Genomic DNA, 12412 nt, shown 5'->3' on the forward strand with positions numbered 1-12412 from the left:
AATTCCCCCAGACCTCTAGCCAGAGACACTGAAACTAATGTCAAAATTCTCTCAGAGCAGCACGGTGGCACAGTGGTTAGCACTGCTGCCTCATGACACTGAGGTCCCAGGTTCGATCCTGTCTCTGGGTCACTGTCCGTGTGGAGTTTGCACATTCTCCCCATGTTTGCGTGGGTTTCGCCCCCACAACCCAAAGATGTGCAGGCTAGGTGGATTGGCCACGCTAAATTGCCCCTTCATTGGAAAAATGAATTGGGTACTCTAAATTTGTAAAACAAACAAACATTCTCCCTTCTACTCCAGCCAGCTCAGCACTGAGTCAGGACTCTACCTGGGAGCTTCCAGACCTAAAATCCATTTAGTAGCACGTTTACCAAGTAAACCATTAGAATGTGGCTTGATACCACTTTCAAAGAAATTAAAATAACTTTTTGTTTCAGAACATTGACTTTAATTTGTTAAAACTGCAGATTGAAACCTCTAAATTAATTGTTCCCATAGTAATATTAAAAAAGCATTTCTCTGGGTATGGACATCACTGGCAAGGCAGAATCTATTGCCCGTGCCTAGTTGCCCTTTGCAAGGTGGTGTTTTAGTCCCTGTGGAGTGCCCTGCTCCAGCTCTGCTGTCACACAGAGTGAAAGTGGTTGCAGAAAGTGGACTTTAACATTGCAATCAAACAGTCTGATGCAGAAACCGTAGCAGTTCAACAAGGCAACTCAACATCACCTTCACAAGGGCAACTAGGGATGGGCAATAAATGCTGGCCCAACCAGCGACACCCATGAACCCTGGATGAATTTTAATAAAAGCCAATAACAAATCAACAATTGTGAGATAATGGAGAGGCTGTTCCGTTAATCTGTAAAGCTGTTGTAGGAGAATGACTTTGATGCTGTAAACCAACCAGTGACAGACTGAAGAATGCTCAGACGCACTTTACTCTGGCTCCTCACAGCAACAAACAAAAGCTGATTTTATCTTGCATTTGTTTAGATCAGAGATCTCTCCACATTTACACTATTTGTTCTCTGATTCACTCCATTAATTTTCCATGGGTCTATAATTCTCCTCTCGGGATCAGGGTGTTAGGAAATGTCAGGAACCAGGCGTTAGTCTCCCAGAACCTGACTTTAAACATGTTCTAGTGGCTGGAGCAGATTGATGATCATTCAAAGTCAAATTCAACTGTAGCTCAGAAGTGAAAGGGACGGCACTAACCCACTGGGAGTAAAGTCAAAAGCTTTATGTGTTACTGTGGAGTAGTGCAAATTAAAATGTGTCAAATCATGTACACAAGTGAATCAAAGCAGAGCACTCGACACGTCTCTGTCCTTAACTAGAAAATCCTTCACACTGTTGAGAATTGTTTTCACTTTTCCTCAGTGTAGCTGATCCCTCGCACTCACCCTCGCCCCATACCTTCATAAACTTGCTGCTTCTCTCTTTCTCATTTCTCTAGATGAAGCCTAACATAGTTAATCAGCAGTTTATAATAAATAAATACACTTTGAGAGGAAGAACAGGGACAGACAATTCTTAAAGAGGTGTAGGCGCATGTACCTGGGGGTACATGTGTAGAAATCACGAGAGGTGGCAGGACAGGTGGGGAGAGCAGTTAATGAAATATATAGAGTGCAGGAACAAGGAGGTTACATTGGACGTAGATAGACCTCAGCTGGGATATTGTGCACAGTTCTGGGTGCCACACTATAGAAAGGTTGTGAATGCATTGGAGGGAGAACAGAAGAGTTTTACAGCACTTACCTTCCCCCCACATGCTGCTCTCTGCTTCTCCTGGTCACAGCTCCTGAGATGAAAGGAATGGAGGGAACAGACTTGTTGAGGTGCTTTCAGGAGAATCTTTTTGGCCAGTATGTAGCACAACAAGAGAGGTTCTGGACATTTTTTTAGAAAATGAAACTGGGCAGGTAGAATGAGTGGCAATCGGGGAGAATATCGGTAGTAGTGATCATAGAATCGTAGAATCCCTACAGTGCAGAAGGAGGCCATTTGGTCCATCGAGTTTATACCAGCCCTCTGAAACGGCACCCTACCAAGTCCAAACCCCACACTATCACCGTAACTCCACCTTGGGCCAATTTATCACGGCCAATTCACCCAACCTGCACATCTTTGGACTGCGGAGTAAGTTGGAGCACCCGGAGGAAACACACACAGACACGGGGAAAAAGTGAAAACTCCACACAGGCAGTCACCCGAGTTTGGAATCAAACCTGGGTCCCTGGCGCGGTGAGGAAGCAGTGCTAACCACAATGCCACCGACAGTACATCTATTGGCTGCATGGTTGATAGTGGGGAGGGATACTGTAGACTGCAGGAAGATATCAATGGACTGACCAGATAGGCAGCAAAAGTGGCAAAGGGAATTCAACCCAGAGAAGTGTGAGGTGCTGAACTTGGGGTGATTAAAGAAGGAAAAGGATTAGAGAATGAATGGGAGGATACTGGGAAGGGGCCCATTCATAAATCTGTCTAGATGCATCTTAAATGATCTTAAATGATGCTATTGTACCCGCCTCTACCACCTCCGCTGGTAAAGCGTTCCAGGCACCCACCACCCTCTGCGTAAAAACTTTCCACGCACATCTCCCTTAAACTTTCCCCCTCTCACCTTGAAATCGTGACCCCTTGTAATTGACACCCCCACTCTTGGGAAAAGCTTGTTGCTATCCACCCTGTCCATACCTCTCATAATTTTGTAGACCTCAATCAGGTCCGACCTCAACCTCCGTCTTTCCAACGAAAACAATCCTAATCTACTCAACCTTTCTTCATAGCTAGCACCCTCCATACCAGGCAACATCCTGGTGAACCTCCTCTGCACCCTCTCCAAGGCATCCACATCCTTCTGGTAATGTGGCGACCAGAATTGAACGCAGTATTCCAAATGTGGCCTAACCAAAGTCCTATACAACTGTAACATGACCTGCTGACTCTTGTACTCAATACCCCGTCCGATGAAGGCAAGCATGCTGTATGCCTTCTTGACCACTCTATCAACCTGCATTGACACCTTCAGGGTACAATGGACCTGAACTCCCAGATCTCTCTGTACATCAATTTTCCCCAGCACTCTTCCATTGACCATATAGTCTGCTCTTGAATTAGATCTTCCAAAATGCATCACCTAGCATTTGCCTGGATTGAACTCCATCTGCCATTTTTCTGCCCAACTCTCCAATCTATCTATATTTTGCTGTATTCTCTGACAGTCCGCCTCGCTATCTGCAACTCCACCAATCTTAATATCATCTGCAAACTTGCTCATCAAACCACTTATACCTTCGTCCAGATCATTTATGTATATCACAAACAACAGTGGTCCGAGCACGGATCCCTGTGGAACACCACTAGTCACCTTTCTCCATTTTGAGACACTCCCTTCCACCACTACTCTCTGTCTCCTGTTGCCCAGCCAGTTCTTTATCCATCTAGCTAGTACACCCTGAACCCCATACGACTTCACTTTTTCCATCAACCTGCCATGGGAAACTTTATCAAACGCCTTACTGAAGTCCATATATATGAAATCTACAGCCCTTCCCTCATCAATTAACTTTGTCACTTCCTCAAAGAATTCTATTAGGTTTGTAAGACATGACCTTCCCTGCACAAAACCATGCTGCCTATCACTGATAAGTCTATTTTCTTCCAAATGTGAATAGATCCTGTCCCTCGGTATCTTCTCCAACAGTTTGCCTACCACTGACGTCAAGCTCACAGGTCTATAATTCCCTGGATTATCCCTGCTACCCTTCTTAAACAAAGGGACAACATTAGCAATTCTCCAGTCCTCCGGGACCTCACCCGTGCTCAAGGATGCTGCAAAGATATCTGTTAAGGCCCCAGCTATTTCGTCCCTCGCGTCCCTCAGTAACCTGGGATAGATCCCATCCGGACCTGGGGACTTGTCCACCTTAATGCCTTTTAGAATACCCAAAACCTCCCCCTTCCTTATGCCGACTTGACCTAGAGTATTTAAACATTCATCCCTAACCTCAACATCCGTCATATCCCTCTCCTTGGTGAATACCGATGCAAAGTACTCATTAAGAATCTCACCCATTTCCTCTGACTCCATGCATAAATTCCCTCTTTTGTCTTTGAGTGGGCCAATCCTTTCTCTAGTTACCCTCTTGCACCTTACATACGAATAACAGGCTTTGGGATTTTCCTTAACCCTGTTAGCCAAAGATATTTCATGGCCCCTTTTAGCCCTCTTTATTGCGCATTTGAGATTTGTCCTACTTTCCCGATATTCCTCCAAAGCTTCATCAGTTTTAAGTTGCCTAGATTTTATGTATGCTTCCTTTTTCATCTTAGCTAGTCTCACAATTCCACCCGTCATCCATGGTTCCCTAATCTTACCATTTCTATCTCTCATTTTCACAGGGACATGTCTGTCCTGCACTCTAATCAATCTTTCCTTAAAAGACTCCCACATTTCAAATGTGGATTTACCCTTAAAAAGCTGCTCCCAATCCACATTCCTGAGCTCCTGCCGAATTTTGTTATACTTGGCCTTTCCCCAATTTCGCTCTCTTCCTTTAGGACCACTCTCGTCTTTGTCCATGAGTATTCTAAAACTTACGGAATTGTGATCGCTATTCCCAAAGTAATCACCGACTGAAACGTCAACCACGTGGCCGGGATCATTCCCCAATACCAGGTCCAGTATGGCCCCTTCCCGAGTTGGACTATTTACATACTGCTCTAAAAAACTCTCCTGGATGCTCCTTACAAATTCTGCTCCATCTACGCCTCCAACACTACATGAGTCCCATTCAATTTTGGGGAAGTTAAAATCTCCCATCACGACCACCCTATTGCTCCTACATTTTTCTATAATCTGTCTACGTATTTGTGCCTCTACTTCACGCTCGCTTTTGGGAGGCCTGTAGTAAAGTCCCAACAATGTCACTGCACCCTTCCTATTTCTTAGCTCTATCCATATTGCCTCAGTGCTCAAAACCTCCATCGTGCCCTCCTTAATCACACCTGGGATATCATCTCTGACCAGTAATGCAACTCCTCCACCCCTTCTACCTCCCTCTCTATCCCACCTGAAGCATCTATACCATGGGATATTCAGTTGCTATTCAGCACTATCCACAACTCCACCGACCTTGTGTCATCTGCAAATTTACTAACCCATCCTTCTACACCCTCTTCCAGGTAATTTATAAAAATGACAAACAGCAGTGGCCCCAAAACAGATCCTTGCGGTACACCACTAGTAACTGAACTCCAGGATGAACATTTGCCATCAACCACCACCCTCTGTCTTCTTTCAGCTAGCCAATTACTGATCCAAACCGCTAAATCACCTTCAATCCCATACTTCCTTATTTTCTGCAATAGCCTACCGTGGGGAACCTTATCAAACGCCTTACTGAAATCCATATACACCACAGCAACCGCTTTACCCTCATCCACCTGTTTGGTCACCTTCTCAAAAAACTCAATAAGGTTTGTGAGGCATGACCTACCCATCACATAACCGTGTTGACTATCGCTAATCAACTTGTTCTTTTCAAGATGATTATAAACCCTATCTCTTATAACCTTTTCCAACATTTTACCCACAACCAAAGTAAGGCTCACAGGTCTATAATTACCAGGGTTGTCTCTACTCCCCTTCTTGAACAAGGGGACAACATTTGCTATCCTCCAGTCTTCCGGCACTATTCCTGTCGACAAAGACGACATAAAGATCAAGGACAAAGGCTCTGCAATCTCCTCCCTGGCTTCCCAGAGAATCCCAGGATAAATCCCATCTGGCCCAGGGGACTTATCTATTTTTACATTTTCCAAAATTGCTAACACCTCCTCCTTGTGAACCTCAATTCCATCTAGCCTGGTCGACTGAACCTGAGTATTCTCCTCGACAACATTGTCTTTCTCCAGTGTAAACACTGATGAAAAATATCCATTTAACGCTTCCCCTACCTCCTCTGATTCCACACACAACTTTCCACTACACAGCTGATCTGCTGCGTCCTGAGTGCAAGTTGAGAATATGGCCTCTATCTTGGTTTCCAGGTTGCGTCGACTGACAAACCTGTTGGACTTTAACCTGGTGTTGTAAGACTTCTTCCAGTGCGGAAGGATGTTACAAGTTACAGTGGGACATAGATAAGCTGCAGAGCTGGGCTGAGAGGTGGCAGATGGAGTTTGATGCAGAAAAGTGTGAGGTGATTCATTTTGGAAGGAATAACAGGAAGACAGAGTACTGGGCTAATGGTAAGATTCTTGGTAGCGTGGATGAGCAGAGAGATCTCGGTGTCCATGTACATAGATCCCTGAAAGTTGCCACCCAGGTTGAGAGGGTTGTTAAGAAGGCGTACGGTGTGTTAGCTTTTATTGGTAGAGGGATTGAGTTTCGGAGCCATGAGGTCATGTTGCAGCTGTACAAAACTCTGGTGCGGCCGCATTTGAAGTATTGCGTGCAGTTCTGGTCGCATTACAGGAAGGATGTGGAAGCATTGGAAAGGGTGCAGAGGAGATTTATCAGGATGTTGCCTGGTATGGAGGGAAGATCTTATGAGGGAAGGCTGAGGGACTTGAGGCTGTTTTCGTTAGAGAGAAGACGGTTAAGAGGTGACTTAATTGAGGCATACAAGATGATCAGAGGATTGGATAGGGTGGACAGTGAGAGCCTTTTTCCTCGGATGGTGATGTCTGGCACGAGGGGACATAGCTTTAAATTGAGGGGAGATAGATATAGGACAGATGTCAGAGGCAGGTTCTTTACTCAGAGAGTAGTAAGGGCGTGGAATGCCCTGCCTGCAACAGTAGTGGACTTGCCAACATTAAGGGCATTAAATGGTCATTGGATAGACATATGGATGATAAGGGAATTGTGTAGATGGGCTTTAGAGGGGTTTCACAGGTCGGCGCAACATCGAGGGCCGAAGGGCCTGTACTGCACTGTAATGTTCTATGTTCTATATTCTATATGTTTGTGGTGGCATCATGTTAGAGTTGGCAAAACTTTGTTTTTTTTAAAATAAATTTCGAGTACCCGATTCATTTTTTCCAATTAAGGGACAATTTAGCATGGCCAATCCACCTACCCTGCACATCTTTGGGTTGTGGGGTCAAACCCCACGCAATCACGGGGAGAATGTGGAAACTCCACATGGACAGTGACCCAGAGCTGGGATTGAACCTGGGATCTCAGCGCCGTGAGGTAACAGGGCTAACCCACTGCGCCACCGTGCTGCCCCGGAGTTGGCAGAACTGACGGAGGATTATTCTTTGAATGCAGAGACTGGTGGGGTGAAAAGTGAGGACAAGTGCGGGAGGTGGGCCAGACACTGGTGAGAGTCCTGTCGACCACAATGGAAGGAAAACCACGATTAAGGAAGAATGAAGATATGTCAGCAGCACCGGTTTTGAAAGTGGCATCATCGGAACGGATGCGACAGAGGTGAAGGAACTGGGAGAATGGGATGCAGTCCTCACAGGGTGTGGGGTGTGAAGAGCTGTAGCCAAGGTAGTTGTGGGAGTCAGTGAGTTTGTAATGGATATTAGTGGATAGTCTATCACCAGAAATGGAGATAGAAAGGTCAAGGAAGGGAAGGAAGATATCGGAGATGGATCATGTGAAGGTGATAGGAAATTGGAAGCAAAATGTATTAATTTTTTCAGGTCCACATGGGAACATGCAACGGCACTGAAACAGTCATCGATGTACTGATAGAGGAATTATGGGATGGGGCAGGAGTAGGACTGGAACAAGAAATGTTCCACATACGCCATAGACAGGCATAACTGGGACGCAAGCAGGTATCCAAAGCCACACCTTTGGTTTGGAGGCAATGAGACATGTCAAAGGGGAAATTGTTGAGTGAGAGGACAAGTTCAGCCAGGCGGAGGAGAGTGGTGGTGGATGGAGATTGTTCAGGCCTCCATTTGAGGTAGAAGTGGATAACATTTATTCCATTCCAATTGATGACTGCAACCATGACAAAATCCTGGAAATAGCAGAACATGAAGTGTGGTGTTGACCAACCTACAATTCTGGGAAATGCAGCTTCTGTAAAATAGAACCAAGTAGTTTTTTCTGCATATCTGTTGCTAGCGGTTGCCACAGGCAGCTGGCAATGATGCAGTGTGCTTCACTGATTTCAGGAATTGCTTTCCTTTGGGGAAAATCGTAACGGAAAAGGAAAAAGAATGGGACTGAAATGACAATCGGATTACTCTGCAATGCAGAAGTGAATAATTCACACTTTACACACCTCGAGTTAAATTTCTCCGTCTGTGAAGTAACATCCTTGCAATACCTCCAGAGTTTGTATTGTTCCATGTGTACACGTTGGGAAAGATGCTCATTAAACACTTGTCTTCCTTTTACACAACACACTTGAGGAAATCGTATCTTGAAAAAGAAACATTATCTTAAATCAGCAGCAAATGTTTGATCGAAATACTCAGACTTCCCAAGGCTAATAGAGAGACAAATCTCACTTTAACCTCTTTCCACTCATATTATTTCTGGTACAGACGGTGTTTGATCAAAGGGACAGTTACTTAGACTGTCTAATCCATGGGCTGTACATGCACCTCGGACACTCAATGATCCTATTTACTGTACTTGGCCATGTGGTCTAAAATGAACCCAGTCTGGGTTTCCTTAAACACTGACTCAGTTCATTTACTTAGGAGGGTCAAGTTTTGGTGAATTGAGCTGAATGACTTCTTTTATAAAGCAAGGAGTTAATTTGGAATCAGGATACACAGAAATAGACTGATTTCTAACCTCAGGACTCCACATTAAATGGATTTGGGTGCTCCATTCTGCAGTAAATACTGACACCTGAAAACACAGTGGATTGGAGAAACTAACCCATTGTTCATTTATATGGACATAGCTTTAAGGCTGTGTGTTTTCAGGCTGTCTCGAGCAGAGATATCACAACTGGAACAGCTGGTCCACTTGTTATAATAATACCGAGAATGGGCAGATGTCATTTTCAATGCCAAGAGCACAGCTAACACCTCATGGATTTCATTTATTTAAGATTGTTTTGAGATATGCCTCTGTAAGGAACCTTGTCAAATTTAGCTGATGACTTAAAGAAGCCAGACTTGAGCAAGCTGTTACAACACAGTTTAAAGAAACCACAATGGATCTCTTGGTTTTATTTACTGTTCAAAACAAAACAGTGTAGAAGGTGGTGAGCTAATCTGGCGTGTCAGAACATGTCACGTGACATCATGGAACTATGAGGCACAATTCCAAACTTCTTGAATGTTTTCTGATCTCAGCATTGACACAGGGATGGAGCCAGAGGCCACAGGCACTTCTTCAGAGAGAGGGAGGAAGTTCAGGGAGGGGGAGTTGCCTCAAGCAGCCTTTTGTGTGACTCATTTCAACACCTTATTGCCAAAGGCCACATGTTCACCTTGTCAGATACAGACTGTGCAGAGCACATGGGCAACTACTCGGAAAGACCCACACACATGAATATGAATCAAGGAATCAGGAGTAGGAATAGGCCACTCGGCCCCTCAAGCCTTCTCCGCCATTCAATAAGATCATGGCAGAACTGATTGCGGCCTTAACGCCACTTCCCCCGCCCCCACCCCAGACCCTCTGACTCACTTGTTAGTCATAGAACCATAGAGTCCCTACAGTGCAGAAGGAGGTCAATCTGCCAATTGAGTCTAAAAAGAGCACCCAAACCTAGACCCACTCCCTTACCCTATCCCCTACAACCCCACCTAACCTTTCGGACACTAGGGGGCAATTTAGCATGGCCAATCCACCTAACCTGCACATCTTTGAAGTTTGGGAGGAAACCGGAGCACCCGGAGGAAACCCACACAGACACGGGGAGAATGTGAAAACACCACACAGGGCTGGAATTGAACCTGGGTCCCTGGAGCTGTGAGGCAGCAGTGCTAACCACTCTGCCACAGTCAAACATCTATCTACCATCCATTTCAGTTTTTAAAAATTTTTTTAGAGTACCCAATTATTTTTTCCAATTAAGGGGCAATTTAGCGTGGCCAATCCACCTATCCTGCACATCTTTGGGTTGTGGGGGTGAAACCCACGCAAACACGGGGCGAATGTGCAAACTCCACACGGACTGTGACCCAGAGCCAGGATCGAACCTGGGACCTCGGCGCCGTAAGGCAGCAGTGCTAACCACTGTGCCACCATGCTGCCCCATTTCAGTTTTAAAAGCCTGTAATGACGCAGCCTCCACTGCTGTCTGGGAAGAGAGTTCCACACACTCAACACCTAGGGCTGGTTTAGCTCAGTGGGCTAGACAGCTGGTTTGTGATGCAGAACAAGGCCAGCAGCGCGGGTTCAATTCCCGTACCAGCTTACCTGAACAGGTGCCAGAATGTGGCGACTAGGGGCTTTTCACAGTAACTTCATACTTGTGACAATAAAGGTTATGATTATTACCTCTTGAGAGAACAAAACCTCCTCATCTCTGTGTTAAATGGGATACCCCTTATTTTTAAGCTGTGTCCCCTGGTTCTGGACTCTGTCATGAGGGAAAATATCCTCTCAGCATCCACTCTATCAAGTCCCTTCAGAATATTATATGTTTCAATAAGATTGCCTCTCATTTCTTTAAACTCCAATGGTTGCAGGCCCAGCCAGTCCAACCTCCCCCCATAAGATAATCCCCTCACCTCAGGAATAGGTTAAGTGAATCTTCTCCAAATGGCTTTAAATATAATTGTGTCCTTTCTTAAGTAAGGAGACCAAAATTGTCCACAGTGCTCTTCAGTATCATCTCACCAATGCCCTTCAGACATTTGGCAAAACTTCCCTTCTTTTCTATTCCATTCCCCTTGCAATAGGTGTCAATATTCCATTTGCCTTCCAGTCCCTTGCTGGAGCTGCAGACTCATTTTTGCTGATTCACCTACCTGGACACCCAGATCCCTCTGTACATCAGAGTTCTGCAGTCCCTCTCCATTTAGATAATTTGCTGCTTTTCTGTTCTTGCTGACAAAGTGAACAAGTTCACAGTTTCCCACATTATGCTCTATCTGCCAAAATGTTATTCACTCCTTTAGCCTCTCTATAATCCCTTTGCAGACTCCTGTGTCCTTCACGATGTATTTTCCTATCTATCTTTGTGTCATCAGTAAAATTAGCATCCTTTCTTTCAGTTCCTTCATCCAAGTCATTGATGTAAACTGTAAATAGTTGAGGCCTCAACATTGATTCCCGTGGCACTCCATTCGTTACACTTGCTAACCCGAACATGGCCTATTTATGCCTACTCTCTGTTTCCTGTTAGTTTTCCAATCCTCTATCCACATTAACATCTTACCCCCTACACCAAGAGCTCTTATTTTGTGTAAAAACCTTTGATGTGGTGCCTTATCCAATGCCTTCTGGAAATCCAAGAACACCACATCCACCGGTCCCCATGGTCCACGTTGCTTGTTGCTTCCTCAACGAACCAGAATAAAAGAAAGCAAGAGACCCATCGCTATAAGATCTCAATAAATGGATTGTAGTAGCTGGCAGCCAAGAGGTGGAGTCCCCGCAATGGACCAGTGAGTAAATGGATTCATTCTGTACTGTGCTGAAGTATATGGCTCAGGAAGATCTCAGAATTAAAATAAAATCCCTGTGAAGTAAGAGCACATGCTCGAGTGCAACAACAGCACCTACAGGAACAACAACTGGCATTTCTATGGCTGCGTTAACACAATAAAGGTGTTTTACGGAAGCATTAACACATTTTAACGCTGAGCCACATGAGGAAATTAGGCTGGTTGATGAAAAGGAAGGTTATGGAGTGTCTCAGCAGTGGAAAGGGAGATATAGACGTGGAGATCTATAGAGTCAGAATTTCAGAGTTAAAGGCAAGATTATTACAAGGGAGGAAGTGTTTTGGGAGATCCAATTCTGGCCTATAATTATCCGGATTATCCTTGCAACCCTTCTTAAATAGCGGTACAACATTGGCTATCCTCCAATCCTCTGGGAGCTATAAAATAAATGGCAGAAACATCAGGAGCATCGAGACACAGAGAGATCTGGGCGTGCAGGTCCACAGATCCTTAAAAGTGGCAGTACAGGTGGAAATGGTGGTGAAGAAAGCATATGGCATGCTTGCCTTCATAGGACGGGGTATCGAGTATAAAAGTTCAAAAATAATGTTCCAGTTATATAGAACGTTTGTTAGGCCCCATTTGGAATACTGTGTCCAATTCTGGTCACCGCACTACCAGAAGGACGTGGAGGCTTTGGAGAGAGTCCCTCAAAGCATAAGCCCCTGGCAACAGACTAGTGACTTGTTCTGGGAATTACTATCTATGGAAACAGACAAAGGTGTGCCTTTGTGCACCCCTAGGTACAGGAAGGGAAATAGGAGGAAGATGTAATTAGATTCAGAGG

This window comes from Scyliorhinus canicula, chromosome 18 (genome assembly GCF_902713615.1).
Source record: "Scyliorhinus canicula chromosome 18, sScyCan1.1, whole genome shotgun sequence".
NCBI lineage: Eukaryota > Metazoa > Chordata > Chondrichthyes > Carcharhiniformes > Scyliorhinidae > Scyliorhinus > Scyliorhinus canicula.